This window comes from Kogia breviceps, chromosome 8 (assembly GCF_026419965.1).
Source record: "Kogia breviceps isolate mKogBre1 chromosome 8, mKogBre1 haplotype 1, whole genome shotgun sequence".
In the NCBI taxonomy this organism is placed as follows: domain Eukaryota; kingdom Metazoa; phylum Chordata; class Mammalia; order Artiodactyla; family Physeteridae; genus Kogia; species Kogia breviceps.
In genome coordinates, this window is record NC_081317.1 from 111,969,483 (window position 1) to 111,997,252 (window position 27,770).

Consider the following 27,770-nt stretch of genomic DNA (forward strand, 5'->3'; position numbering starts at 1 on the left):
CTCTTTTTTTGTCTGTTTGTTTTTGCTGTCCTCCTTCATGTATTTAAAAAATTTTATTGGCATACAGTTGATTTACAATGTTGTGTTAGTTTCAGGTGTACAGCAAAGTGAAATCAGTGCCCTGGATGTTTCTGATTTGAGCAGAGAAGTTTTAATATGAAAAAATAAAAGACACCTACGCTCTAATAACTAAGATGGCATTTTAGAAGCATAGAAGAAATCCCCGCATAATCTTCCTATTTCCTTTATATTACTTTTCACCAGGTTATTTACTGTTCATGTATCTATATTTTCCCAATCCTCCATTCTCCAGCTCCAGTTTTCTAAGCCTTTCTTTTTTCTTTTGTCTTACTAGATTCTTCCCTCACCCCCAGCTTTAGTGAAGTATAAAAAGTTTACAACATGATGATTTGATACATATATACATTGTGAAAGAATTTCCACAATCGAGTTAATTAACACATCCATCACATCACATATTTACCTTTAAGAAAAATACATTTTTAAGTATAAGTTGCAAAACAGGCTAAAAATACACTTTTTTTTTTTTTTTTTTTTTTTTTGCGGTACGCGGGCCTCTCACTGTTGTGGCCTCTCCCGTTGCGGAGCACAGGCTCCGGACGCACAGGCTCAGCGGCCATGGCTCACGGGCCCAGCCGCCCCGCGGCACGTGGGATCCTCCCGGACCGGGGCACGAACCCGTGTCCCCTGCATCGGCAGGCGGATTCTCAACCACTGCGCCACCAGGGAAGCCCTAAAAATACACTTTGAATTAATCAACGCTTAATAGTCAAAACGTGAAGAGTTAAAGATCTAGCTAATTTTTATAAATTTAAATTGAAATATCATTCACATACCACAAATTAAACAGTACAATTCAGTGGCTTTTAGTATATTCATGGTTATGTCACCACCATCAGTATCTAATTCCAGAACATTTCATTGCCCTAAAAAGAAATCCCATACCTGTTACCAGTCACTCCCCCATTCCCCCTATACCCCTCCCCTACCTGTCGGCAACCACTGACCTATCTCTATAGATTTGCCTCTTCTAAACATTTTGTATAAATTAAATCTTACAATATCTGACCTTTGGTATCTGGCTTTTCTCATGCTCATCATGTTGTAGCGTGAATCAACATTTTACTCCTTGTTATGGCAGAATGATAGTCCATTGTATGAATATAACAGTTCTTGTTGATTTTTTGTTAAGAGCATTTAGAAATACAATGAACAGAATTGCTGAGACCACATAGTACAGAGCACTTTACAGTCCAAGAATAGCTGGTAAAAAGGCCATCTACAAGCAAACATGGCTCAACTGTTTGGGCTAAAAAGGTCAGTCAATTCAGTTAACAAGACTCTAAAAATAGCAGCTCAAAATTTGATTCAACTGAGCACACATTTCAGAAATGCATTCAGTATGGGCACGATGTCTTCAAAAGGTAAGATCTGCAGTAACAGTTGATTCTTAACCTCCTCATATTTTTGAAAATTGTGTTCTGTTTTATTTTCCTTGTTAAACAGAGCCTTTTAGTTGAGAAGACGACAGTCTAAGACACTGTGGATCTCACATGTCTTGCCAGTTGTGAGCTGGACATAATTCAGTCACCAAACTCCTCAGGTTCTTTGGGATTGAGTCATATCTGCATTATTAGTCAAATTACATGATTGTAATAATATTTCAACTTTTTAAAAACATATTTTTTGAATCCTGGGGATGTACTAGACTTTGTCCGTGATGTAAATATATCCACTGCTACTTGATATGGCCATTCTAAGGCAGTGACATATGATTGTCATGTATTAAAATTATTACATAATTTACTAAGCAAGTATTCTATATCCACGTCATAGTTAAATTGTAATCAATCTATATGCTTGGAGGATGAATGTTCTTGTTATTAGACTTTTTAAAATTGAATATTAATGTAAGGACCTATTCAATTTGAGTACTGCTACTGAAAAATTTTCCAAAACTTGGTAATTTACTTTTCTCCTGTAGTAAGTATAATAAAGTAAGAAAGTAAAATTATATTGTTTGAAAATATGAGAATTTAAATATTGAAAAGCAGTTATTCCAAATACAACTTCTGCTGTGCTTAGAGAGAGATACAGAGGTATACAGGTCACAGATAGAAATGCTTAATTTATTTTTCCTCTTGAACATCAGTCCAGAAAAGTAAATCCAATTATATCCCATTAATTAAGCCTTCTTATTACTTGGTTACTGGTTACCTTAGTATATTTATAAACTTTATACTTAAGTTTTTTGGATTCAATCTTTTAATTTATATTTAATCACCTTGCCCTTTCTTGCCATGCTACTCATGATATGGTGACTATGGTAGCTACAAAGATTTTTTTTTTCTGTGAGAAATTTGTTCCATGTATCTGTTACAGTATAATATCCAAAATCAGAAAAAGCAGAACAAAGAAATGACGGAAGATTCTAAGTGTACAGGACATTCAGTGAGAAAACAAAAGTTTCCATGAAAACAGATGCTAAAGCCAACTAAGAAAGATATGCTTAGAACAAAGAATTAAGACAACAGAAAAAAAATGGAATAAATTAATTTGAGACTTTGAACATAGTTATTGCTCTCAGGTGTTTCATGAAGAGAAACCAGAGCGGAACTCAAGAAACACAACCAGCAATTCCACTCAAATTCTTTTTTTTTTTTTTTTTGTGGTACGCGGGCCTCTCACCGTTGTGGCCTCTCCCGCTGCGGAGCACAGGCTCCGGACGCACAGGCCCAGCGGCCACGGCTCACGGGCCCAGCCGCTCCGCGGCACGTGGGATCTTCCCAGACCGGGGCACGAACCCGTGTCCCCTGCATTGGCAGGCGGACTCTCAACCACTGCGCCACCAGGGAAGCCCTCAAATTCTTTTTTTAAAAAATAAATTTATTTTATTTATTTTTGGCTGCGTTGGGTCTCTGTTGCTGTGCGTGGGCTTCCTCTAGTTGTGGCGAGTGGGGGTTGCTCTTCCTTGCGGTGCGTGGGCTTCTCATGGCGGTGGCTCCTCTTGTAGCAGAGCATGGACTCTAGGCGTGCGGGCTTCAGCAGTTGTGGCACACAGGCTCAGTAGTTGTGGCACATGGGCTTAGTTGCTCCGCGGCATGTGGGATCTTCCCGGACCAGGGCTCGAACGTGTGTCCCCTGAATTGGCAGGTGGATTCTTAACCACTGAGCCATCAGGGAAGCCCTCCACTCAAATTCTATGACTGGAAAGAAAAAAATGCTTCATCCACTTGAAAATCTATTAACTTTTTCATTGGTCAGGAAAGCTGATGAAACTTGCTGTTCTTCTGGGAAATTTTTACTTCTTTTGGGGCAGAGACCTCTTCCACCCAAATCCTTATGAGAACTCTTGGATTTTGAAGGAAGTCCTCTTGCTGTAATATAGACTATCTCCAAAACAGCGTGCTTTGTCACTTCTCAAATCAGCCAATGTGAGTTCACCACTCATATACTGATTTACATTTGGAAAACTTCTTGATATGACTAATATGTTTTTGAGAGTCATTCAGTTATTTACATGGAGAATGATTGGGCGATCTCTAAGACATAAAACAATATCATTGTGATATTTATTCAGATAATTTACTCATTTATCAAAATGGCATTGTATCCCCTTAAAATAAAAGATTTTTAAAAATGATTCTTGGGCTTCCCTGGTGGCGCAGTGGTTGAGAATCCGCCTGCCGATGCAGGAGACACGGGTTCGTGCCCTGGTCCGGGAAGATCCCACATGCCGCGGAGCAACTAAGCCCGTGAGCCATGGCCGCTGAGCCTGTGCGTCCGGAGCCTGTGCTCCGCAACGGGAGACGCCACAACAGTGAGAGGCCCGCATACCGCAAAAAAAAAAAAAAAAAATGATTCTTACTTGTCAATACATTATAATTATCTATATCACACTTATGTCTGGCTCTAACCCCACATACTCTAATTTATCTCCCGAAGGCAACCTTAATATGGTCAAGCGTAATGGACACTTCTATGCCTTGATTTTCATGGGCTTCTCAATGGCAGCTGTCTTCAATTTTAACTCTTGTTTTTTTTTAACATCTTTATTGGAGTATAATTGCTTTACAGTGGTGTGTTACTTTCCACTTTATAACAAAGTGAATCAGTTATGCATATACATATATCCCCATATCTCCTGCCCCTTGTGTCTACCTCCCTCACACCCTCTCTATCCCACCCTTCCAGGGGGTCACAAAGCACCGAGCTGATCTCCCTGTGCTATGCGGCTGCTTCCCACTAGCTAGCTATTTTATATTTGGTGGTGTATATATGTCCATGTCACTCTCTCACTTTGTCACAGCTTACCCTTCCCCTCCCCATCTCCTCAAGTTCATTCTCTGCGTATGTGTCTTTATTCCTGTCCTGCCCCTAGGTTCATCAGAACCCCCTTTTTTTTTTTTGGATTCCATATATATGTGTTAGCATATGGTATTTGTTTTTCTCTTTCTGACTTACTTCACTCTGTGTGACAGACTCTAGGTCCATCCACCGCACTACAAATAACTCAATTTCGTTTCTTTTTATGGCTGAGTAATATTCCATTGTATAAATGTGCCACATCTTTATCCATTCATCTGTTGATGGACACCTAGGTTGCTTCCATGTCCCGGCTATTGGAAAAAGAGCTGCACTGAACATTGTGGTACTTGACTCTTTTTGAATTGTGGTTTTCTCAGGGTATGTGCCCAGCTCTCTTTTCTTCTCACACTTTGTGCGGTTCTCAGACAATTTCATCTAAACAAAAAGCTTCAACTATCACCTGTGTGATAACTACTCTCAGGTCAATATCAACAGCCCAGTTCACTGACCTGGGTCCCAAATTCATTAAACTCGCATTAAACTCATTTCTAATGCCAGACTTAACTAAACCCCAGCTTCCTGTGTTCTGTCTCTCAGAAGCATCATTAGGTTTTGCCCTGGACTTTCAAGTTATCTGAAATGTCTTGCTCTCACCATGCACCCTTTGATTTATTGGTCTCTATGTGTTCTGGTAATTTTGTATCTGTTCCCTCTGACATTATTATAGTTCAGATCTTAGTCTTTTCTCATATGGATTCCAAACCATTTCCATACTGCAGGTTTTAGTCATCCTCAGCCAGTCCAAAAGGCTAATTCTAAAAAGAAAGATACACTTTTGATCATGTCACGTCACTGCTTAAAATTCTCTAGTGGAACTCTATCACTGACTTGGATAGTCTTTTGCTGTCTGGAAATTCTACTACTCCAGCCACATCCCTCAGCTGGGACCTACATATATCTTTTGCTGCAAATATATAAAATTACTGAAAGTTTTCTAAATATTACCATATGTCAGGGGCACCTTTATACCTGTTGTTCTCTGAGTTTGGCATTCGAATATGTGCGGTTAATATCATGTCATCATCTTACAATACTCAGCTCCCCTTGGAAAACAGTATCAAGTAGATTATAGAAGCATGTTGAATACAGTAAACTCAGGCTTTCCTTGGAGTCACTTTTTCTTGACTTCCAAAATACTCTGTGTATACATCTATTAAGACAGCTATTCTCTATGTTATTATTGTTTTTCTTGACCATCTTCCCAAATTTACTGAGTTCTTTGAGGTCAAACTTTACTTTTTATGTCTGTGTACCTGAGACTAACACATCAACTAAGAGCTAGTTATACTCCATAAATATTTCTGAAAAGCAAAATGGTGAACATATTAGAGACAAGCATAGTAGGCCCTCAGGAAAGGCAGAAGTATAACATAAAATGCCCACCTCACTCAACCTTACAGCGTATAACCTATATGTTAAATAGATATATAAAATACTTATATATTTATATTATTTATAATATAAATATAATAATATATAATATATATAAATATATAAATAAATAAATATAATATAAATAATATAATATAAATATAATATAAATATATATTTATATTATATTATATTATATTTTATATATTTTATATTATAACACTGATCTCAGTTGAGTGAGGTAGGCATTTTATATTGTACTTTTGCCTTTATATATAATATTTATAGATATTAAATCTTTATATTTGCAGCAGAAAATAAAACTTTCCATATGTTTGGAACAATGTGCTTCCTTTTTAGATTTGATTTAGTATATGAAAGCATTAAACAGGCTAAACATGTGTTAATGGCATTTGTTTATCTTTCCAGCAGCATGGAGACCAAATTTAAGGAGAATATAATAGCAGAATAAATTATAAAACCAATCTTCCAATGATGGTATTGTCACAACACCCAATCTCTATTGGTACAGATTTATTGTACTTTCATTTGGCATTTCCTTGTCATTAGAACATTCCCAGTGGGGTGTAAGCCTCCAGAAGCTCATTACTTTAAACAAGCTGACAAGTTATTATGAAATTAACTGTGATCCTGTTTGAAATTTAAAGCAGGAACATTTTGTACCAAGTTGAGACTGTCTTAAGCAAACAATAACTCTGGTGTACACCTTAAAGGAACTTATGACATACCCTCTTTTAAAATTTATTTTAGTGACGTATAGTTGATTTACAATGTTATGTTAATTTCTGCTGTACAGCAAAGTGATTCAGTTATACACATGTATATATTCCTTTTCATATTCTTTTCCATTATGGTTTATCCCAGGAGATTGAATATAGTTCCCTCTGCTATACAGCAGAACCTTGTTGTTTATCCACTTATGACATACTCTTGTTTTCAATATTTAAAATCAAAAGTGTATGTTCAGTACCATTACATTCCATGTTCCTTTTTTGTTTTTGAAATGGGACATTGTTTTCTTTCATAAAAATCATAACACGTTGAATGAATATTAGGCCATTCGAGTTTTAACGTATATGTATGACAAAAAACAGTTTTACTGTAGCTCCAATGATTACAAAGAGAGACCAGAAGACTGAACTTGGAGACAGTTGAGAGAGCAAATGATTGAAAACTCAGACTCTGAAGTCCACCAAGATCTGCAAGTGACCATTCATGCCTTGGTTTCCTCAACTATAGATAATAACATCATTTTTCAGAGGGTTGTGAAGTATAAATGAGATCACGCACATACAAGCTCAGTCCAGAACCTAAATGGTAGTGTTGTATTTGTTTTTGTCTGTTCATTTTATCAGATAGATTACCAAAACATACTAAATATGCATAATACAGCTAGAAAAAATATTTTTTATTTAAAAACTTCATTAACTTCTTTGGTCATTCTTTCTAGAAACAGTTCTGGGAGTCTATTCTGTGCCCTCTGCTGTACTGAGTATTACTGAAAATGTGCAAGTAGTTTACAACTAGTAGGGGACACAAGCAATAAACAATGAGGTTGCACTGCAACTGTGAGCTCCTTGAGGAGAGGGACCCTCGGCTTCCATTTAACACACCCTCTGGCACAAAGGGTGCACTCCAAAAACATCTGTTGTGATGAAAGCAATTTTCACGTATTGAGGTCTAGGGAAGTCATTCTGGCTTATACACAATTTAAGTTGAATTTTATGCTAATTAAAAGAGCCGTTTGTGGACTATCAAACATCCATTGTACATCTGCTTTAATTATTAAAGAAAAGGGTGCATTGACCAGAAGTAAAGAATGTCCATGTTAAAAATAAAGATTAAATGTCTCCCTTCGTAGGACACCAATGCTTGTACTCCTTCTGTGATAAGACTTCCTTCCCAGGTGCCAAGGCCGTACTGACTTGCTGTGTATGTGCTGATCTGTTCTGTTTTTTTTTTTTAAAACCTTAAAGAAATGTATACCTGACTTGTTTGAGATTCTTTGTTCTGACAAGATATAACACTCTGCTGAAAACCATGCTTTTCTGGAGCAGTTCCTCAGAGTAATCTGAGAGGCTGTCTTCTGGGCTAGAGTCCTCAGACAGGCTCAGATAAAACTCTTTTCTACTCGTATTATAGATTGTTTATTATTTATGTCTACAGTTGAAAGAAGTAAAGGGAAAAGAAAAGAAGGGTGAAAGGGAGGAGAGGGTAGCTAAGAGCAACTATCAAAGAAGGTATAAAGAAAATGCATTAAACGTGAGCCTTTCAAAAAGTCAGTGTGGGAAGAAGAGGTGATCTTTGAAAGTGAGCTGTAAAAGATGAGGTGAAGAAACAAAAGAAAGCTATCCTGGGCTAAGGGAATATATGTAATGTTGAAAAATCAGGAAATAACACAAATGGTTTGGAGAAGTACTGTTAGATGGGAGTCTAGGTCCACAGGGTGGAAACAAGAGTGACGGGTAGGGGGCGGTGAGGCTTGAATGATGGCGTTGGAGCAAAACTGTGAAGATCCTGATAATCGAGCTTGGACTTCGTAGAGATAAGAGGGTTTTCTCTTAGATAATGGAAAGCAAGAAAAAAGTGTTATTGGAGGAGAACCATACTTTTTTAAAATGTTTTTTTCTTGTGTAAAAGACTCAATACAAAACATACTATTTTAACCATATTTAACTGTGCAGTTCAGTGGCACTAAGTACTTTCACATTTTTGTACAACTCTCACCATCGTCTCTCTCCCCAATTTTTCACCTTCCTAAACTGAAACTCTGTCCCCTTTAAACACTAACTCTCCATTCTCCCTCTCTACTCCCCTCCCCACAGCAGAAATAGAGACACGGACGTAGAGGACAAACGTATGGACAGCAGGGGTGGTGGGGGGATGGATTGGGAGATTGGGACTGACATTTGTATACTACTATGTATGAAGTAGATGGCTGGTGAGGACCTACTGTATAGCACAGGGGGGAAAAAGAACATACTTGCTTTGTTTTAAGAAAGAATTATCAGGGCTTATTTGTGATAGACAGATGAGCTACAAAGACTGGCGACAGAAAGGCCACTTAGAAGGATAGTACACAAATTCAAACAAATTATGATCAGCCAGGCTGGACTGGGATAAAAGTATGTAAGAGCCAAAGGTTTGGGGAAGCAGTTACCTTCTCCCTTTAGCAGATGCTTCTCCTTCGTCATTCACCCCAGGGACCACACACACTACTTCTTGGTTTCTTTGGGATGCCCAGGGCAGGGCTTGAAAAATCCACCCATCCACGTCCGACAGCACGATCCAGGAAGTGAGTCATCACACAGGCAAATCTTACAAGCTGAAACCAGCATGAAGGTCAGGATGAACAGAAAATCAATATCTGGATAAACATGGGAAGAAAAGAAAATGAGAAAAAATAACTAAACTGAAAAGCAGGCAATGATATGAACAGACAAGAAGAAACCAAGAGAAAATACATGCAAAATGAAATTGGTCCCTGGAAGATACGTCAAACACTCAAACATGCAGTAGGAAAGTATCCAAGCAGATATACAGAAATAAAGGGAAAAGTAAATAAATAAATAAAAAGAAAAATAGGAAATCTACAAAACTCTGGAAAATCAGACAGCAAGTGCATCAAGCATCAATGACTGAGGTTTTAATGACTGATAGTTCCCTATATATTTCAGTCTGACTTACCTATTTGCTTACTGCTGGGATAAGTGTCTATCTCGTCCAGGTTCTTGTAATGCACACACCCACATCCAAACACCCTCACATCCAAACACACACACACACACACACCACCACCACCACCACCACCACCACCACCACGGCTTACCCATAAGAGGAACTAATAAAACAACAAAACCTGTTTCAAGGAATCGACTGGAACACCATAACCTGCTTCTCTTATTGTCTCCTTTGTCCTGCAGGTCTTGGCTCTGAACACAGGCTTTCAATACTGTTTGCCTCTCTGGCTCTGTGGTTCCAGGTATCTTTCACCTTCCTGTAGGGCTTTCACATCCCAGAAAGGTATCCCTGCAAACTCGAGTTCCCACAGCCCCTTCTGACTGAGCACCCCTTCCCAACTGCTTCTAGGGTCTTCACTGGGAAAGTTCTAGAAGGGCAGAGCTAAGTCATGAATCTGGGAGCAAGAATGTGAATGTACCTGGCTCAGGTGAAGGAGTGGACCTTCCAGAAGGAAAGTGTCCATCAAGCATATCTGGACAGTTCAGCCTATCGCTGCTGCTTGAAACAATTTGCACTTGTTTCTACATTATTTACTTGGCATGTTTTAGATGAGTTTACATGGAAGCCAATGCCTTTAATGATAAACCCATCTACTACATTAATCTGTAATAACCCTAGGGAATATTTTATAAGTCACATAGAAGGAATGAGCTTAGGATAGTCAGTGGGAAACAGGAAGTTCAGTTCCCAGCGTCCTGTCCTCAATATGGAGAAGTGAGTGGTGTCTTTACACACCAGCAATAACCCATTAGAAAACGCACTAATGGGACTTCCCTGGTGGTCCAGTGGTTAAAACTCTGAGCTTCCAATGCAGGGGGCGGGGGTTTGATCCCTGGTCCGGGAACTAAGATCCCACATGCTGTGCAGTGCGGCCAAAAGAAAAAAAAAATAAAAAGCACTAACATAAAAACAAACATGGTGATAGCAGCAGCAAACATGGTGCCTCTAGGAACAAACTTAATAAAAGGAATGTAAAACTGCTATACAGAAAAATTATAAAATTTCATAGATGGATATAAATAAAATTTAAATAACTGGAGAAAGACATGACTACTGTATGGGAAGATTCAATGTTATGTCTACCCCAATTTCTCCTCACATTTATCTGCAAATCTAATGTAATTTCAACCAAAATATCCAGGGAATTTTTCATGAAGCCACTGTAAGGGGGTGCAAAACTTTACCTGGACTCTCCTAGGGTCTGTGATTGGGCCTGAGATGATAGATTCACAGAAGGAAAGCAGACAGATACTTCCATGTACCTCACAGCCCCATAGGAAAATCAAGACCCAAATGTTTATCCAGTAGATTGAACGAAGAGGGGCAGCCAAAGAAAAGTAACTAAAACATAGAGGGGGGCTAAAGGAAGATAAGAGTTATTTTTCAAAGTTTATTTGTACATGTTTTTCTCAGGCTCAACTCAGCATCTCTGGTGATAAGAATGTTTCTCTTCTCTTAGTCCAGAGAAGGTAAACCTCTCGTGGAGTCTTATCTCCCGCTTCTAGGCAGAAAGCAGGTGAGCAGAGTAGCCCTCTGGTATCTGCTGTTTTTCAAGTGCCTTTAACTCAAAATAATCCTGACGCCAAGTGGCATATTTTGGGGTGGCATTTTCTGCCACCCTTAACTACATAAGCGAATTCTAAAATTATTTGGAAAGATACAAGTCCAAGGACCCCCAGGACCATTCTGACACCCAAGTAGGCCAATCAAGTCTCTCTGAGAGCTCTTCTTTAGCATCTTGTTCAAAGGTGGTCCATGACTAAGGCTGTCAGCTGTCCCAGGGGCTTGGGAGAAATGCAGAATCTCAGGCCCTGCCCAGACCTACCAAACCAGAATCAAAAATCCCCGGATGATCTGTGTTCAAATGAAAGTTTTCAACACAATCCTCTAGTGTTCCTCGTTATACCTTCTCCCCATGGATTCAATCTTTTGACTTTTGATTGTAAATTTCAGCATAGGCGATTAGGCCCAGAAGCCCAAGACTTAGATAATTTGGTTTGCTTTCACTCTACAGGTTTCAAGACCTAATCTAAATTTTCTTGACCTACTTTCTTTATATAAAGACCACAAGAAACGTCATCCCAACCAGCAATGTATACCTAGCGTCCTACCATCCTTAAAGAATACCATACATCTAATTATTCTCTCTCATAAGTCCCTCTGCAGATGCAACATAGAGAAACACATGAGTAATGTCACTGGTTGTAAAGGAAGCTAAAATATTCAGGGAAGTCTTGGGTGCCTTCAGTACTTCTGCTGTGACATTGCACTTCCTTCCCTTCTCAGCTGGATTTAATGCTTCCTTTTCATGGTTGACTTTTCTTGCTCTGCTTTATGGCAGCACCAAGCCCTTCCTGGTTTTGAAGTTGTTCCTGCTAAAAGGTCCACCCTAGAGCTCCCCAGTGAACTTTCACCTCTGTTATCAAAAGATGGAGACCCTGGGACCTTGCCCCGCCCCTCGCAGCACGGCCGCCTCCCCAGCACAGCTTGGTCATATGTATAGGAAGGGATGAAGGTGCTTTTTCTCCTTTGTGTTTCCTTCTACCCACCTTATCTCCATTCTACCAAAGGCATGCTTTTGCCTCAAGGTGGCTCGGGATTGGTGATAAAAAAAGAAAATGTAAAGAAAGTGTTGTCGGGGCTTCCCTGGTGGCGCAGTGGTTGAGAGTCTGCCTGCCGATGCGGGGGACGTGGGTTCGTGCCCCGGTCCGGGAAGATCCCACGTGCTGCGGAGCGGCTGGGCCCGTGAGCCATGGCCACTGAGCCTGCGGCCCGCGTACTGCAAAAAAAAAAAAAGAAAGTGTTGTCAATATTCAGATGTTAACATTTAAGATTTTTGAGACCCCAATAAGCCTATAGACTTAAATAAATAGCTTTGCCAAAAGAAGGATTTTCTAAACACTTTAATCTCCCCAAAATACAACAAAGCCCAGTTTCTGGGCAAATTGACTATTACTATTACAATAATGGAAACAACTTAAATGTCCATCAAGAGATGAATGGATAAAGAAGATGTGGTACATATATACAATGGAATATTACTCAGCCATAAATAATAATAATAATAATGCCATTTGCAGCAACATGGATGGACCTAGAGATTGTCATACGGAGTGAAGTAAGTCAGACAGAGAAGGACAAATATCATATGATATCGCTTATATGTGGAAACCAAAAAATAAATGATACAAATGAACTTATTTACAAAACAGACTCACAGACTTAGAGAATGAACTCACGGTACGGCAGCAAATAGATGCAAGAAAAATTGACAAGAGCACAACCCAGCTCTCTTATGTTGTCCTTCAGATGAAAACCCAGCAAGGTGCAATTTTATTGAAATTTCATGGCATGCACTCCAGAGAATCCTTTGCAAATAATACAAAGCAGTTACTTTATTAGTAGGGGTAAGCTGCTGTAAAATAAAACTTTATTCTATGATATTGTAAATTTTGTGAGGTAGAGAAAATGTTTTATCCCCATTGCCTAGACAACAGGGTCTCAGTAAATAATACTGAAAGAATAAAATGTGGGGAAGGTTAAATGCAAAGTAGTGCAATGCGGGCAAACACAAAACTATGAACTTCCATTGTACATGAGGTTATGTGCTGGTAGCTCTAGCTGACGACAAAGAATAATCAGATGTGGTAACATTTTGAAGCTACGTACATTCAGAAACAGCTAGAATACATGGCCATGCAGGGCTCTGAGTAAAAAAGAGAGTCCAGACGCTAACCAAGTGACATCATCACCGAGTGTGCGAGGAAGGAGGTCCTTCAGCACTGAGAGCCCGCGCCATGATCTCTGGTGGTCAGAAAAGACTTTAAGGACCTGCGAGAAACTTGAGTTCTTGAAGAATGGAAAGTTAAGGAAACTAACATTCAGTGAGCCTCTATAATATATCGGTTACTTTCCTAGGAATTTTATAAGTCTTCTCATTTTAGTCTCATAGCAATTTCTCTGAAGCAGTATTTTTATGCACATTTTACACGTAGGTGAGGTAACAGCCCTAAGGAAGCAAAAAAAAAAAAAAAAAAAAAAAAACTTTGGACCCAGGTGTACAATATTCACTCTATTCCTTTTCCTGGGTGAGATTCAAGTAGGTGAACAGAAGGGTTGGGCCACAGAAAATACCCTATAGGTAAAAGGGAGACGATTAGCAAGAAGGAAATACAGGATATGACTTTAAGAGTGAGTAAGTGAGTAATATTCCATTGTATATATGTGCCACATCTTCTTTATCCATTCGTCCGATGATGGACACTGATGTTACTTCCATGTCCCGGCTATTGTAAATAGAGCTGCAATGAACATTGTGGTACATGACTCTTGAATTATGGTTTTGGCATGGACACATATACACTACCAAATGTAAATTAGATAGCTAGTGGGAAGCAGCCGCATAGCACAGGGAGATCAGCTCGGTGCTTTGTGACCACCTAGAGGGGTGGGATAGGGAGGGTGGGAGGGAGACGCAAGAGGGAGGGGATATGGGGATATATGTATACGTATAGCTGAGTCACTTTGTTATAAAGCAGAAACTAACACACCATTGTAAAGCAATTATACTCTAATAAAGATGTTAAAAAAAAAAGGTGGGGGGGAGAAAAAGAAAAAAAATAGAGTGAGTAAGTGAACCAGTCAAGTTGCAGACTGAATAAAAGCAGGATCCCCGACAACGTGCATGCCCTTCTCATTGTCACAAGAATTAACTTCCCAAAGTGTGTATCTGTTCTTTCATTGGTCACCTATTTACTGAGTATCTTCTCTGAACCATGCACATACTAGCCATTAGGGAAGCCTTATTTTTAAAAGCCAGGCCAAATAGCCTGTTCTTGTGGACTTGAAAATAGATAGTAAATAATAAACTTAGTACATAAATAAATTGCATAGTCTTTCAGAAGGTGGTATGGCTTAAGAAAAAAAATTTTTTTTAAGTACAGATTGAATCTTACCATTCTCCTCACTCTAGTTACCTTATGATTTTTCTGGAAGCAATGGAATAGTGTCTTAACCCCTGAGCATGTTTTCAAGGCTCTCTATGACTAACCCCAAAACCACTGCAACAACCCTGGAGACGAATCATACCAGGAAACTTGCCAAAACATCATACAGATGTTTTGTATTTATCTTCGATTTGTATTTATATCTTCTATTTGTATTTATATCTGTCTCCTCAAACAGTAAGTTTCTCTCTAAGGGAATTGGGAAGATGACCAGGTTGGTGTAGATCAGATTCTGAAGGTCCTTAAAGGCCCCAGTTAGGTGTCTAGGTATTTCCCACCTGCATAGTCACTTGATATGACTAAAATTTATTCCTTTGTGGTTTATAAAACTGTATTTATATGAAGTATGAACATATAAAGTCACATATTTATATTTGAATAAAATCCAAAAATAAGTATCGGAAAAAAGAAGAAATAAAATATGTATGTGAAGAAGACTTATATAACACACTGGAAACAAATGACATCATTCCTCAAAGGCTGAGAAAGAAGAAATAAGAAAGGTAGAGGGCTTCCCTGGTGGCGCAGCGGTTGGGAGTCCGCCTGCCGATGCGGGGGACGTGGGTTCGTGCCCTGGTCCGGGAAGATCCCACGTGCCGCGGAGCAGCTGGGCCCGTGAGCCATGGCCGCTGAGCCTGCGGGTCCGGAGCCTGTGCTCCGCAACGGGAGAGGCCGCAACAGTGAGAGGCCCGCGTACCACAAAAACAACCCCCAAAAACAGATGACCAAGAAAAAACATAAACACAATTTTATGCTCTCACTGTTGTGGCCTCTCCCGTTGCGGAGCACAGGCTCCGGACGCGCACGCTCAGCGGCCATGGCTCACGGGCCCAGCCGCTCCACGGCATGTGGGATCTTCCCGGACCGGGGCACGAACCCGTGTCCCCTGCATCGGCAAGTGGACTCTCAACCACTGCGCCACCAGGGAAGCCCTTCTTTGTATAATTTTAACACACCTCCTAGGAAAGTTCTTTGCAACATGAAAAAAAAAATAGTATACAACGCATTCATTCTAAGTTTGCAAAACAGCGAAGTTTTCACCTCTCTCCACGGTCCCCTGGAACTCTAAATTTGGAGTAAACAAAAGTCATCCTAGAACGCAGTTAAATTATTTTTGAAATTATTTTGGCTCTATTTGTTAAGCAACAGCCCATAAATTCTCATTTCTTTGGTCTCCAAGTTTCAGTCAGGGATTTCCCTTTACAGTTTTGCAGTGTTATTGACTCTGGACCAAATTTGTGAGAATAGTACAGCAAAAACTTCTTTGTTTTCCAAACTATCAACTGTGTGTGAGTCCGGAGGGAGCCTGGTATAGTAGAAAGAGCGCAGATTTAGGAATAACACGGATTGAGGTTTACATTCCATATTACAAAGGCTTTCTGAGTCTCACTTCCTTCATTCTGAAGTTGGAAAAGTATTGCCTACCCTGCAGTTCTGTTGTAATGATTAAACATAAACTACATAAAGTTTCTGACTCCTAGTATGTAAATAATAAATAATATCTGTTGTTACAGTAAATCCTAAAACTTAAAAGTTCTATTCTGCTTACCTCCTTACCAAAACAAAACACACTCAAATGTGAAGACTTCCATACATACTACATAAATATTCTGCTTGGATCATATTATTAAAAATTACGGGGCTTACCTGGTGGCGCAGTGATTGAGGGTCCGCCTGCCGATGCAGGGGACGCGGGTTCGTGCCCCGGTCCGGGAAGATCCCACATGCCGCGGAGCGGCTGGGCCCGTGACCCATGGCCGCTGAGCCTGCGTGTCCGGAGCCTGTGCTCTGCAACGGGAGAGGCCACAGCAGTGAGGGGCCCGCGTACCGCAAAAAAAAAAAAAAAAAAAATGCAAAACGCACGTATTTATATGTTGGCCGAACAAATCTCAGTGTATTACATTTAGCAATAGTTTCTCATTGGGTTTTAGAGATGAGATAGTCAGCCTAACTACCCTGTAACTACAATAAATGACCTGCACTGTCTGAACATTTAAACAATTGGCTTCAAAACTAGGAAGTATTTACAGACCTTAAAACCATGTGCAGAACAACTTGATAAATAATGTCAGTAGGGGGTCCTGCTGATCACCAAATGGGAGAGAAAGTATTTTTACATCCAGTAGTTCAGAGTTCTGCAAATCCATAACTAGAAAGTTTAACTAGAGCAGTAATGTCTGGATGACAGGACAGATTTAAAACTGTGGTAATCGTAGACACCTGTATATGCAAAGGACCATGAAATAAATAGAGGGCAAAAGGGAGGATCTCTCTCAGCGGATCGTACCGGTAACCATACACAGCAATTCAGCAAAATGTTTTCCATGACACAACAGCTGTGTGTCAGAGATAAAGCTGGATACTAGTTCAAGGTGGTAAAAGCGTTTTGTTTAGTGATACTTCCTGTACTAGGAAAGAGTGCAGAGTAAGCTTAGCCCTCCTTGGATTGGTGAGGGGGTGACTGGGGGCCTTAAAGGAAGAGTTGGGGAGTGGAAGGCGTGGCGAGCCGAAGCCCAAGCACAGTCAGGGAAGTGAAACGTTACAAAAAACGGGGTAAGAGGTCAAGGTCAAGGCTGCCACGAGGCCAGCTGTGCCTTCCAGCTAGCACTTATTGAAGTTAAGATTCTGTCCTCCCACAGAGACTAGGAGACAGGGGCCCCATCCTTCCTGATGATTACATTTCAGAGGAATGGCTTTCAAGTCCCTGAAAAAGACATCCTTGGTTGTAGGGGATACATATACATCCCAAAGGGACAGAGGAAGAATTTACAATAGTAAGTTGTTTGTTTCTGTTAATGAGTGCTCTCAGACAGAGATGTGGGGGGGCCTATCCTCAGGTGTGAGCTGGAACAAACGGTAAATCATTTTGGTGGCCTTGAGCTTTTCCAGACAGGAGCTCCAGGGGGGGTGGGCTGGGGCATCCCAGGGACACAGTCTTTGGCTTCCAGAAGTCACATGAGAGTTTGGTCAAGGAGAGAATTTTTGTCACAGTTCTCTTAACTGTGAGGCCGCAGCTCCATCTGTCTGAGGACAGACCATTAGGCTAAGGTCCAGTTTTAGATCCTGTGACCGTCAGCTTCCCTCCTCTCTGTGGCACTCATCTTGCAAGCTACCCCACAAATAAATCCAGACCAGAACCTACGGAAAGGAATATACAAGGAAAAAGAGGCTATAGCCACAGGGGAACAAAACCATCCAGCCATCCCTGGAAAAACACAAAAACAAAACTGCTCAGTTCCTTGCATACATTCTTATTTTGTGTAAATTATTTTTCTGCAGCCACAGGGTACCCAGAGTACACACGTCATAACCCTGCATTCAGGAGCCTAATGTCCAAGAATGTTTCCTAATGACTTGAATAAGAAGTGGTATATGATAGGTGCCTTTTAAGTGGTAGAGATGCCTTGTGGCATAGAAGTCCTAGGGAAGATTTGAATAATTCAGTAAGGCTTCTGGACAGAGTTGTGTAAGCCTTGAAGGGAGGATCTCAGCAGTTAGAGGCAAGAAGCTATGGTCCTCACTCCGTCATCAGGTGAGAGCAAACTGCAAAAGTCAGTCCAAAACCTGTATCTGAGCAGGACCCTATGGGCATTTCCCAGGACAGACCCTTCCCCATCGGTTCTGCTGTAGGTCCCTGTAACAGTATTTGATGTACATTTCCTGAGTTGTTTTTCAGATGTTAAACCCTCCACCAAATGGATGAAATTAACTACTTGATGACCATGAGCACATAGCCCCCAGGCCCACTGGAGCCTAAGGATGGTTAACCCCTGTGACACCACCTTGTGACCTCACCACCAACCAATCAGAGACTCGTGCACAAGCCGATCACTCACACGCCCTGGGACTCCCCTCCCTCACCTGGCCTTGAAAAATGCTTTGCTGAAAGCCCATCGGGGGAGTTCGGGCTTTTTGAGCAGTAGTGGTCCTGGACTGCCTGCACGGTGCCTTAAAATAAACGCTGCACTTCCCTGCATCACAACCCAGTGTCGGTAGATTGGCTTTACTGTGCACGGGCTGAGCAGACCCAAGTTTTGTTCGGTAACGAACCCACAGATCAGAAAAGAATTTGGAGGTTTTCTTCTTCGTTAGTAAGTTTTTCACGATTTACTATTAAACACAGTCCTTCGCTAACTGCCAACGATATCTGGCAACGAAATGAAGTCAGATATTGATCCCCGCTCCAAGAGAGAGTTTTAAGGAGTCAGGGTGAAACTGGGGGGGGGGGGTCCAAGCAGCTATCAGCTCCCACATCTGACATCTCCTCGCTTTCCTCTGCACCATGTTACTCATGTTAATAGGCTTTACTCCAGGCCCAGTGAAGGGTAGTCCTGGGGGAAATATTGAAAAGAGCCTGAAAATTACTAGCTTGGGGGTAATTGTTGAAGCTGTGCATTAGCACGGGAGACGCTAGACCTTGGAGACCACTTGGGAGGAAGAGAGCAAATTCCATATTGGGCTCCTCTGCTGTGTTTCCTGAAGAATGGACGTGAACACGTCTATTTGTCTATAAGACTCATGAGTCTGGAGCTTGAGAGAAGTGAGAATTGAAGATACAGGTTGTAGAATAATCAGCTCGTGTATGGTTTATGCAACCACAGGAGTGGAAGAGACCCCTCAGAATCCACAGCAGAGCAAATCAAATATAAAAACATCGATTTTACTAGGTGTATAGTTGTGGCGTCAACAACACCAACATAATTTCAGAGTACCAATAAGCAGGCCTTCATTAACAATGATTGAATTCCATAATTATTAAAGAGCATCAATAGGATAAGTAAGTTCAGAGCGCTAGTCATAATAAGCTCATATCTTAGGCACCCATAAAAACATGGTTTTCTTGGCCAGCAACCCCTGACATTTTATTGTACACTTCTATTTTAATTTTATACTTTCTAGCTCACCCTTTCAAGGAAAGCACTTTAGGTAAATTCAATAAGGATTCACTGAACTGCCAGTAGGTGCCAGGTGACGGAGATACAACAACGAAAACTACAGCACCTAAGTGTAAACCTTCTTTGCTTTTTTTTTAAAAACTAATTTTATCGAGTGCCTCCTAGTTTCTAGACACTGTCCTGGCACTGATATCACAGTGGTAAACAAGAGAAACCCAACCTTCAAAGGCTTACATTCTAGTAGTTTTGGTTGTTGAATGCATGTTGCGTCAACATGGAAGATGGGTATTTCTCATGCAATGGAAGTTATTTAGACAATAGTAATAGTTAATTATGCAATATGACAGCCAGGGTCAAACAGTCCTTCTTCCTTAAAGAGCACATTGCTTAATGATTTGAATATCTGTGTCCTCCAAATAGAAGAAGGAGGCTGTTATGTCACTACTACATAATGCTGACAAATTCTTAGTGAACATTCATGACCTCCCAGACCATATGAAAACCATTCTTTGGTTTGCCTTTGGAAATACCTTGTTGCCGTTTCCAGTATTACAACTATGGTCACCTATCACGTGCAACCTAGGTTTGCATCTTCCTTGAAACATGAATATTTTTCAAACTTCAGCAGCAGCACGAGTGTCTACATTCTCTTAGGTGGAAGCCTTCCCCGTCTATTTTATGTAAAATCTTGTTATCCTCACCTGTGCGATATTTTCTCTTGTAGTCCTTGAATTTTAGTTCTAGGATCAAAGTCTTTTCAGGCCATTCATTTAATATTTTGACTAGATCTATAGTGGGAAAAAAACTGACATCACTGCTAGAAAAGATTTGGTATTTAGTACCTAGTCATCATGAAACCGTGTACAAGCCCCTGTGTCCTTGTCTTTTGAAGTAAAATCCTGACTCAAGAGTAATGATTGGGAATTGTGAAGATGGAGAAACAGGGAATAGCTGGTGGGCTGGGGAACCAGCAACAATTTAGACTATAGATCTGCCACATCGCAGAATCACTGAACTCCCAGTTCCCTGAAAGGCATAAAGGCCTGACCTACATTCCTAAGTTGTTTGTACAGGAAGCTGACCCACCAGATGAAAACTGCTGACCACAACACATTGACCCTGGACTGGTTGGAACCAGAAGGTTGCTGATGCTGGGAACTTCACCTTGATGCCAACCAACGTCAGAATTGTCCACAAGCTGACCACGCCCTGCTCCTTGAACACTATACAACTCTCCACTACCCCCTCCAGGGTGGGTCATACAGTCTTTTTTTTTTTTTTTTTTTTCATTTTCAGCATTGGAATGATTTGAACCAAATTGCAATTTATTTTATCTTACTTGGGATTTGCTTCTTTTTTTTTTTAACATCTTTATTGGAGTATAACTGTTTTACAATGGTGTGTTAGTTTCTGCTTTACAACAGAGTGAATCAGCTATACAAATACATATGTCCCCGTATCTCTCCCCTCTTGCGTCTGGTCATACGGTCTTGAGGACATTAGCCCGCTGTGGCCTCCTGTGCCTGGCAAAGCAATAAAAGCTGCTCTTTTCTACTTCACCCAAAACTCTGTCTCTGAGTGTCTATTCAGCACCAGTGAACAGAAGCCAAGTTTCGGCAACAATCATGACATATATTCTTCCCCCGTTTCCTTAAAGCACAACATAGTAACACTAATTCTTTTCTCAGAAAATATAACGTAACATATATTGTATTAACTTGAGACAACAGCCAATGGAAAATTAGGAAATAAGATACGCAAAGAGTACTCCAAAGAGTAAATACTAAGGACAGTATTAAAACCTTTTTTTAATGCCTTTTTCCAGGGTAGATGTCCTTTATTGGCAGGTGCTAAGAAGGCAAAATAGTAACAAATCCAGAGGGGCATGGCTCTCCTCCCCCCAAGCGAGGTCCCTGTAACTAGGCCAGTGGGGCAGGAGCACCTGACTTGACCGTGGCCACCTTGGGCCCAGCACTCTCCAAAGAGCAAGCTCTCAGGCAGAAGGGGGTCCTCACAATATGGGGGGAAAGAGCAACACCCCGGAAGGGGCATGGGCTGTGTCCCACTCCAGGCCGCTTGGATCCTGTCCACTGCATACCTCAAGCCTTCAGGAGGAAGGCTTCATAGCTTGGAGTAGGAGTGTTTGGGGACTGGGCTAAACCTATCCCTCTCTAAACCCAGGTATCTGCCTCTTGCCTCAGTTTCCCTCCTCCCAGCGGTTAGCCAGGTTGGACAAATCTGGAAGAAACCATAGGAGCATGTCTTTTTGGTCTGTGGGTAGATGCAGATTTCTTAAGTATGGCATAAGAAGTAATAACCATCAAGCAAAAAATGATTAATAGACTTTATCAAAAGTAAAATCTTTTCATCAAAAGATTCTATTAACAAAATGAACCAGCAAGCCACAGAATGTGTAAACATATTTATAAAAGCCCAAACTGAAAAAAACATGATATCTCATCTGTATAAAGAACTCCTACAACCCAATAATTAACAGGACAAAATATTCCATTTTTAAGTGGGCTAACAGATATTTCAAAAAGAATACTATGGATGAATAGCTAAAAGGCACTTAAGAAGGACTCAAAATCATTAGTTATCAGAGAAATACAAATGAAAACCACAGTGAAATACCACCACGCACTGACGAGGATTGCTAAAATGGAAATCCTGACAACATCTTATGCTATGTTGGGAGCAACCACAACTTTTATACATGGCTGGTAGGAATGTAAAATGGTAGAATCAACTTGGAGAAAGACTTGGACATTTCTTATACAGTTAAGTATGCACTTACAACGTGACCCAGCAATTGCATCCCTACAAGTTGACCCAAGAGAAATGAAAACACACGTGCACAATAACTGTTCATAGCAGCCTTATTCTTGATAGCCAAATGCTCTTAACAGCCTGACGCCCATCAACAACACATCGCATCAACAAATGTTACTATATTCATTCAGTGGAAAATTCCTCCACAATGAAAGGAAACAAACTACCGCTGCATTCAACAGCATAGACGACTCTTCCAGAGATTATGCTAGGTGAACACTAGACACAAAATGGACTAGAAGTCCATTGATTTGCAGTTCTAGAACAGGAAAAGCGAATTAGTGGTAGAAACAACCACCAAAACAGACAAACAAACATAACATTGGTTGCCTCTGTTTGTGAGGAGGGGTGGTAACTCTCCGAGAAGAGGGGTGGGGGAATTTTCCAGAAACAGTAACATCCTATCTTGATAAGGTTATGGTTGCAGGAGTGTAAGCCTTTTTCAAAACTCATAAGATTGCATACTTTAACCCTTGGGGAAATTCTTTTCCTGAAGAGAAGGAATTCTCTTGAAAAAATAGGTGGGAACCGACAATCAGTGTTACAGTGTACAATTTGTGTACACTACAATTTCTGTAGTGAACGTAATACACCCCAAATCACAAATTCCATGGAAAAGAAATTTTCCATGGAATGGAAATCCCATAGAATGGAAATACTTTAATTATGTATTTGGCTTAGTCTCAAGCATGTTTTATAGGCAGCAAGCTCTTGTGCTAGCTTGTATTCTATCAAATATGATTACGATAAGGCTGTTTGGAATCAAGAAAGGAACATCAGCAGAGACCACTAAACTTGCTGCAGCAAAAATTATTTTTCCTAAAATCTAATCTCATTTCATGCTTTCAACTTGTGATGACTAAAAGTCATCAGATAGAGCTCAGAAATGACTCACGAAATTGATTCTTCTTACTTATGCATCTCTCATCCATGGGGAGAGAAGAGGAGGTGCTGGGACAGGGCCTAGAATTCTATTATCCACTTGAGTTTGGTTGGCACTTGTTTGATACTAAATGTTCTCAACTTGTTCCTGATAAACAATGGTGCACAGTACAAAACCAAAGCATAATTGGCAGAGAAAGATGAGAAAGCCCAAAGAAAGGGCCTAAGGCATTTACATCTTAGATACACTGGCTGAGCAATTCAAGAAAGGAAGGCATGAGGCCAATATCCTGGTCTGAGCAGTCCTATCGCATTAGCGTTTCATGGGAACTTGGCATTATATCATGAAAAAGCCAACATCTAAAGTTGGAACTTGTCTTGGTAGGTAATAATGTTCATATATCTTTAAAGATTGAGTTGCACTGACTGTCTCCTATGAATTGACTACTTTTGTTTTCTCATATTAAACAATTTAAGAGAAAACTCTGGGATTGCCCAAGGTCTTGCCATATTTTAGAGAAGGCAGAATAGCACTAAGGAGCTCTTGAACGACACCAGCATGTGAGTGGATGGTGCCTTAGGCCTGGTTCCCCAGAAGCACATGCTGAGACCAGGATTCACCTGCAAGTGATTCCTTAAGGAGGGACTCCTGGGGGAGATGGGGGAAGCAGGTCAAAGTAAAAAGGGGAGGCCAAGCATTGAGGGGACCACAGGTATGAGTCCCACTGCTGGGTAGGCTTCAGCCTGATTCCATCAACCAACGGGAATGAAAGTGACACCTCAGAGGTGTTCCAACCACAGGTAAGGAAGCTGGGCTTTCGTAAACTCTCCTACTCAACAGTCATTGTTTACCTGCAGTCAGGGCGAAGAATAGGAAGCTTCCAGGCACTTCTGCTCACTGCGTCTGCTGGTAAATCAGCTCCAGAGGCCCCAGGGCAGTTCTCTGAAGAGGGACCCCGTCCACTGAAAGCAGATCTCAGGGCACGCTACCAACACTCATAGAAGACAGAGAAGGGTATATCAGAAATCTGGGTGGAACAGCAACATGACCCACTAAATCCAGGATATTTACAGCAAAGATTGGCCAGGGAAAGTGGTGACTTGGGCGATAAATGCTCATCAATTAGAAACTTCTCTTTTATTCTTTTTTTTTTTTTTTAATTAAATTAAATTTATTTTTTTACACAGCAGGTTCTTATTAGTCATCCATTTTATACACATCAGTGTATACATGTCAATCCCAATCTCCTAATTCATCACACCACCACCAGCACCCCCTGCCACATTCACCCCTTGGTGTCCATACGTTTGTTCTCTACATTTGTGTCTCAATTTCTGCCCTGCAAACCAGTTCATCTGTACCATTTTTCTAGGTTCCAAATATATGCGTTAATTACGGTATTTGTTTTTCTCTTTCTGACTTACTTCACTCTGTATGAGTTTCTAGATCCATCCATGTCTCTACAAATGACCCAATTTCGTTCCTTTTTATGGCTGAGTAATATTACATTGTATATGTGTACCACATCTTCTTTATCCATTTGTCTGTCGATGGGCGTTTAGGTTGCTTCCATGACCTGGCTATTGTAAATAGTGCTGCAATGAACATTGGGGTGCATGTGTCTTTTTGAATTATGGCTTTCTCTCGGTATATGCCCAGTAGTGGGATTGCTGGATCGTATGGTAATTCTATTTTTAGTTTTTTGAGGAACCTCCATGCTGTTCTTCATAGTGGCTGTATCAATTTACATTCCCACCAACAGTGCAAGAGGGTTCCCTTTTCTCCACACCCTCTCCAGCATTTGTTGTTTGTAGATTTTCTGATGATGCCTATTCTAACTGGTGTGAGGTGATACCTCATTGTAGTTTTGATTTGCATTTCTCTAATAATTAGTGATGTTGAGCAGCTTTTCATGTGCTTCTTGGCCATCAGTATGTCTTCTTTGGAGAAATGTCATTTGTCTCTAGGTATTTTTTGATTTTCTCCTTGATTTCTTCAGTGGTCATTTGGTTATTTAGTAACTTATTGCTTAGCCTCCATGTGTTTGTGTTTTTTATGGTTTTTTCCCAGTAATTGACTTCTAATCTCATAGCATTGTGGTCAGAAAAGATACTTGACATGATTTCAATTTTCTTAAATTTACTGAGGCTTGATTTGTGACCCAAGATGTGTTCTATCCTGGAGAATGTTCCATGCGCACTTGAGAAGAAACCATGATCTGCTGTTTTAGGATGGAATGTCCTATAAATATCAGTTCAATCTATCTGGTATATTGTGTCATTTTAAAGCTCCTGTTTCCTTATTAATTTTCTGTTTGGATGATCTGTCCACTGGTGTAAGTGAGGTGTTAAAGTTCCCCATAATTACTGTGTCACTGTCGATTTCCTCTTTTATAGCTGTTAGCAGTTTCCTTATGTATTGAGGTGCTCCTATGTTGGGTGCATATATATTTATAATTGTTATATCTTCTTCTTGGATTGAACCCTTGATCATTATGTAGTGTCCTTCCTTGTCTCTTGTAACATTCTTTATTTTAAAGCCTATTTTATCTGATGTGAGTATTGCTACTCCAGCTTTCTTTCGATTTCCATTTACATGGAATATCTTTTTCAATCCCCTCATTTTCAGTCTGTATGTGTCCCTAGGTCTGAAGTGAGTCTCTTGTAGACAGCATATATATGGGTCTTGTTTTTGTGTCCATTCAGCAAGCTTGTGTCTTTTGGTTGGAGCATTTAATCCATTCACGTTTAAGGTAATTATCGTTATGTATGTTCCTATTACCATTTTCTTAATTGTTTTTGCAGGTCCTTTTCTTCTCTCGTGTATCCCACTTAGAGAAGTTCCTTTAGCATTTGTTGTAGAGCTGGTTTGGTGGTGCTGAATTCTCTTAGCTTTTGCTTGTCTGAAAAGCTTTTGCTTTCTCCATCGAATCTGAATGAGATCCTTGCCAGGTAGAGTAATCTTGGTTGTAGGTTTTTCCCTTTCATCACTTTAAGTATATCATGCCACTCCCTTCTGGCTTTGTAGAGTTTCTGCTGAGAAATCAGCTGTTAACCTTATGGGAGTTCCCTTGTATGTTTTTTGCCATTTTTCCCTTGCTGCTTTCAATAATTTTTGTCTTTAATTTTTGCCAATTTGATTACTATGTGTCTCGGCATGTTTCTCCTTGGGTTTATACTGTATGGTACTCTCTGTGCTTCCTGGACTTGGGTGGCTATTTCCTTTCCCATGTTAGGGAAGTTTTCGACTATAATCTCTTCAAATATTTTCTTGGGCCCTTTCTCTCTCTCTTCTCCTTCTGGGACCCCTATAATGTGAATGCTGTTGTATTTAATGTGGTCCCAGAGGTCTCTTAGGCTGTCTTCATTTCTTTTCATTCTTTTTTTCTTTATTCTGTTCCACAGCAGTGAATTCCACCATTCTGTCTTTCAGGCCACTTATCTGTTCTTCTGCCTCAGTTATTCTGCTGTTGATTCTTTCTAGTGTATTTTTCATTTCGATTATTGTATTGTTCATCTCTGTTTGTTTGTTCTTTAATTCTTCTAGGTCTTTGTTAAACATTTCTTGCATCTTCTCGATCTTTGCCTGCATTCTATTTCCGAGGTCCTGGATCATCTTCACTATCATTATTCTGAATTCTTTTTCTGGAAGGTTGCCTATCTCCACTTCATTTAGTTGTTTTTGTGGGGTTTTATCTTGTTCCTTCATCTGGTACATAGCCCTCTGCCTTTTCGTCTTGTCTATCTTTCTATGAATGTGGTTTTGTTTCCACAGGCTGTGGGATTGTAGCTCTTCTTGCTTCTGCTCTCTGCCCTCTCTTCTCTTTTATTCTTAAGCTGTAGTTACAGCACTCACTCCACCAAAAAACAAAACAAAACAAACAAAAAACATATATATATATATATATACATATTCTGAATATGTGTGTATTTTAAGTACATATAGATCTACTTTTTTTCTTCTTAATGATTAGAAAGGCTTCTACAACATGTATTGATTAAACTTATTTTCCCATTCACCCACTGATGGACATTTCTATTTATCATCTTTATTGCTTTCTTTAACAAACTATGTTCAATAAATATCTTGTACATGTGTATTGGAAAATGTCTCCATGTATGTGCACAAGAAAAATTGCTTACAATGGGATTGCTGGATGAAAAGAAATGTACATTTTTAATAATAACTATAAACAGAGGATAATCTATAAAAACTTTGAATCACTATGTTGTATACTTGAGACTAATATAATATTATAATTCAACTATACCTCAATTTAAAAAATAAAATACACAGACTTAGAAAACAAATTTATGGTTACCCAAGAGGAAAGGGGGTGAGAAATTAGGAGTTTGGGATTAATATATACACAATACTGTATATAAAATAGATAATCTACAAGGACCTGCTGTATAACACAGGGAACTCTGCTCAATATTCTGTAATAACCTAAATGGGAAAAGAATTTGAAAAAGAATAGATACTTGTATATGTATAACTGAATCACTTTGCTGTATACCTGAAGCTAACACAACATTGTAAACCAATTATACCCCAATATAAAATATAAATTTTAAAAAATCTGAAAAATAATATCTGCCTATATATTTATATACATATATATATACAATA

General features: G+C 40.0%; 1 long non-coding RNA gene across 2 annotated transcripts; it reads right to left on the reverse strand.

The window, feature by feature from the left end:
• Positions 1-3,187: 3,187 nt before the first annotated feature.
• LOC136794625 (uncharacterized) lies at positions 3,188-26,990 on the reverse strand. 2 transcript variants are annotated; one of them, XR_010841674.1, is made up of 6 exons: positions 23,990-26,990; positions 20,125-20,211; positions 16,176-16,316; positions 12,072-12,301; positions 8,942-9,148; positions 3,188-3,227 (listed from the first exon to the last, which is right to left on the reverse strand). It is a non-coding gene; the product is annotated as an uncharacterized lncRNA (long non-coding RNA). The 2 variants fall into 2 exon arrangements; XR_010841675.1 differs by lacking the exon at positions 3,188-3,227 and adding an exon at positions 3,529-3,563.
• Positions 26,991-27,770: the final 780 nt, after the last annotated feature.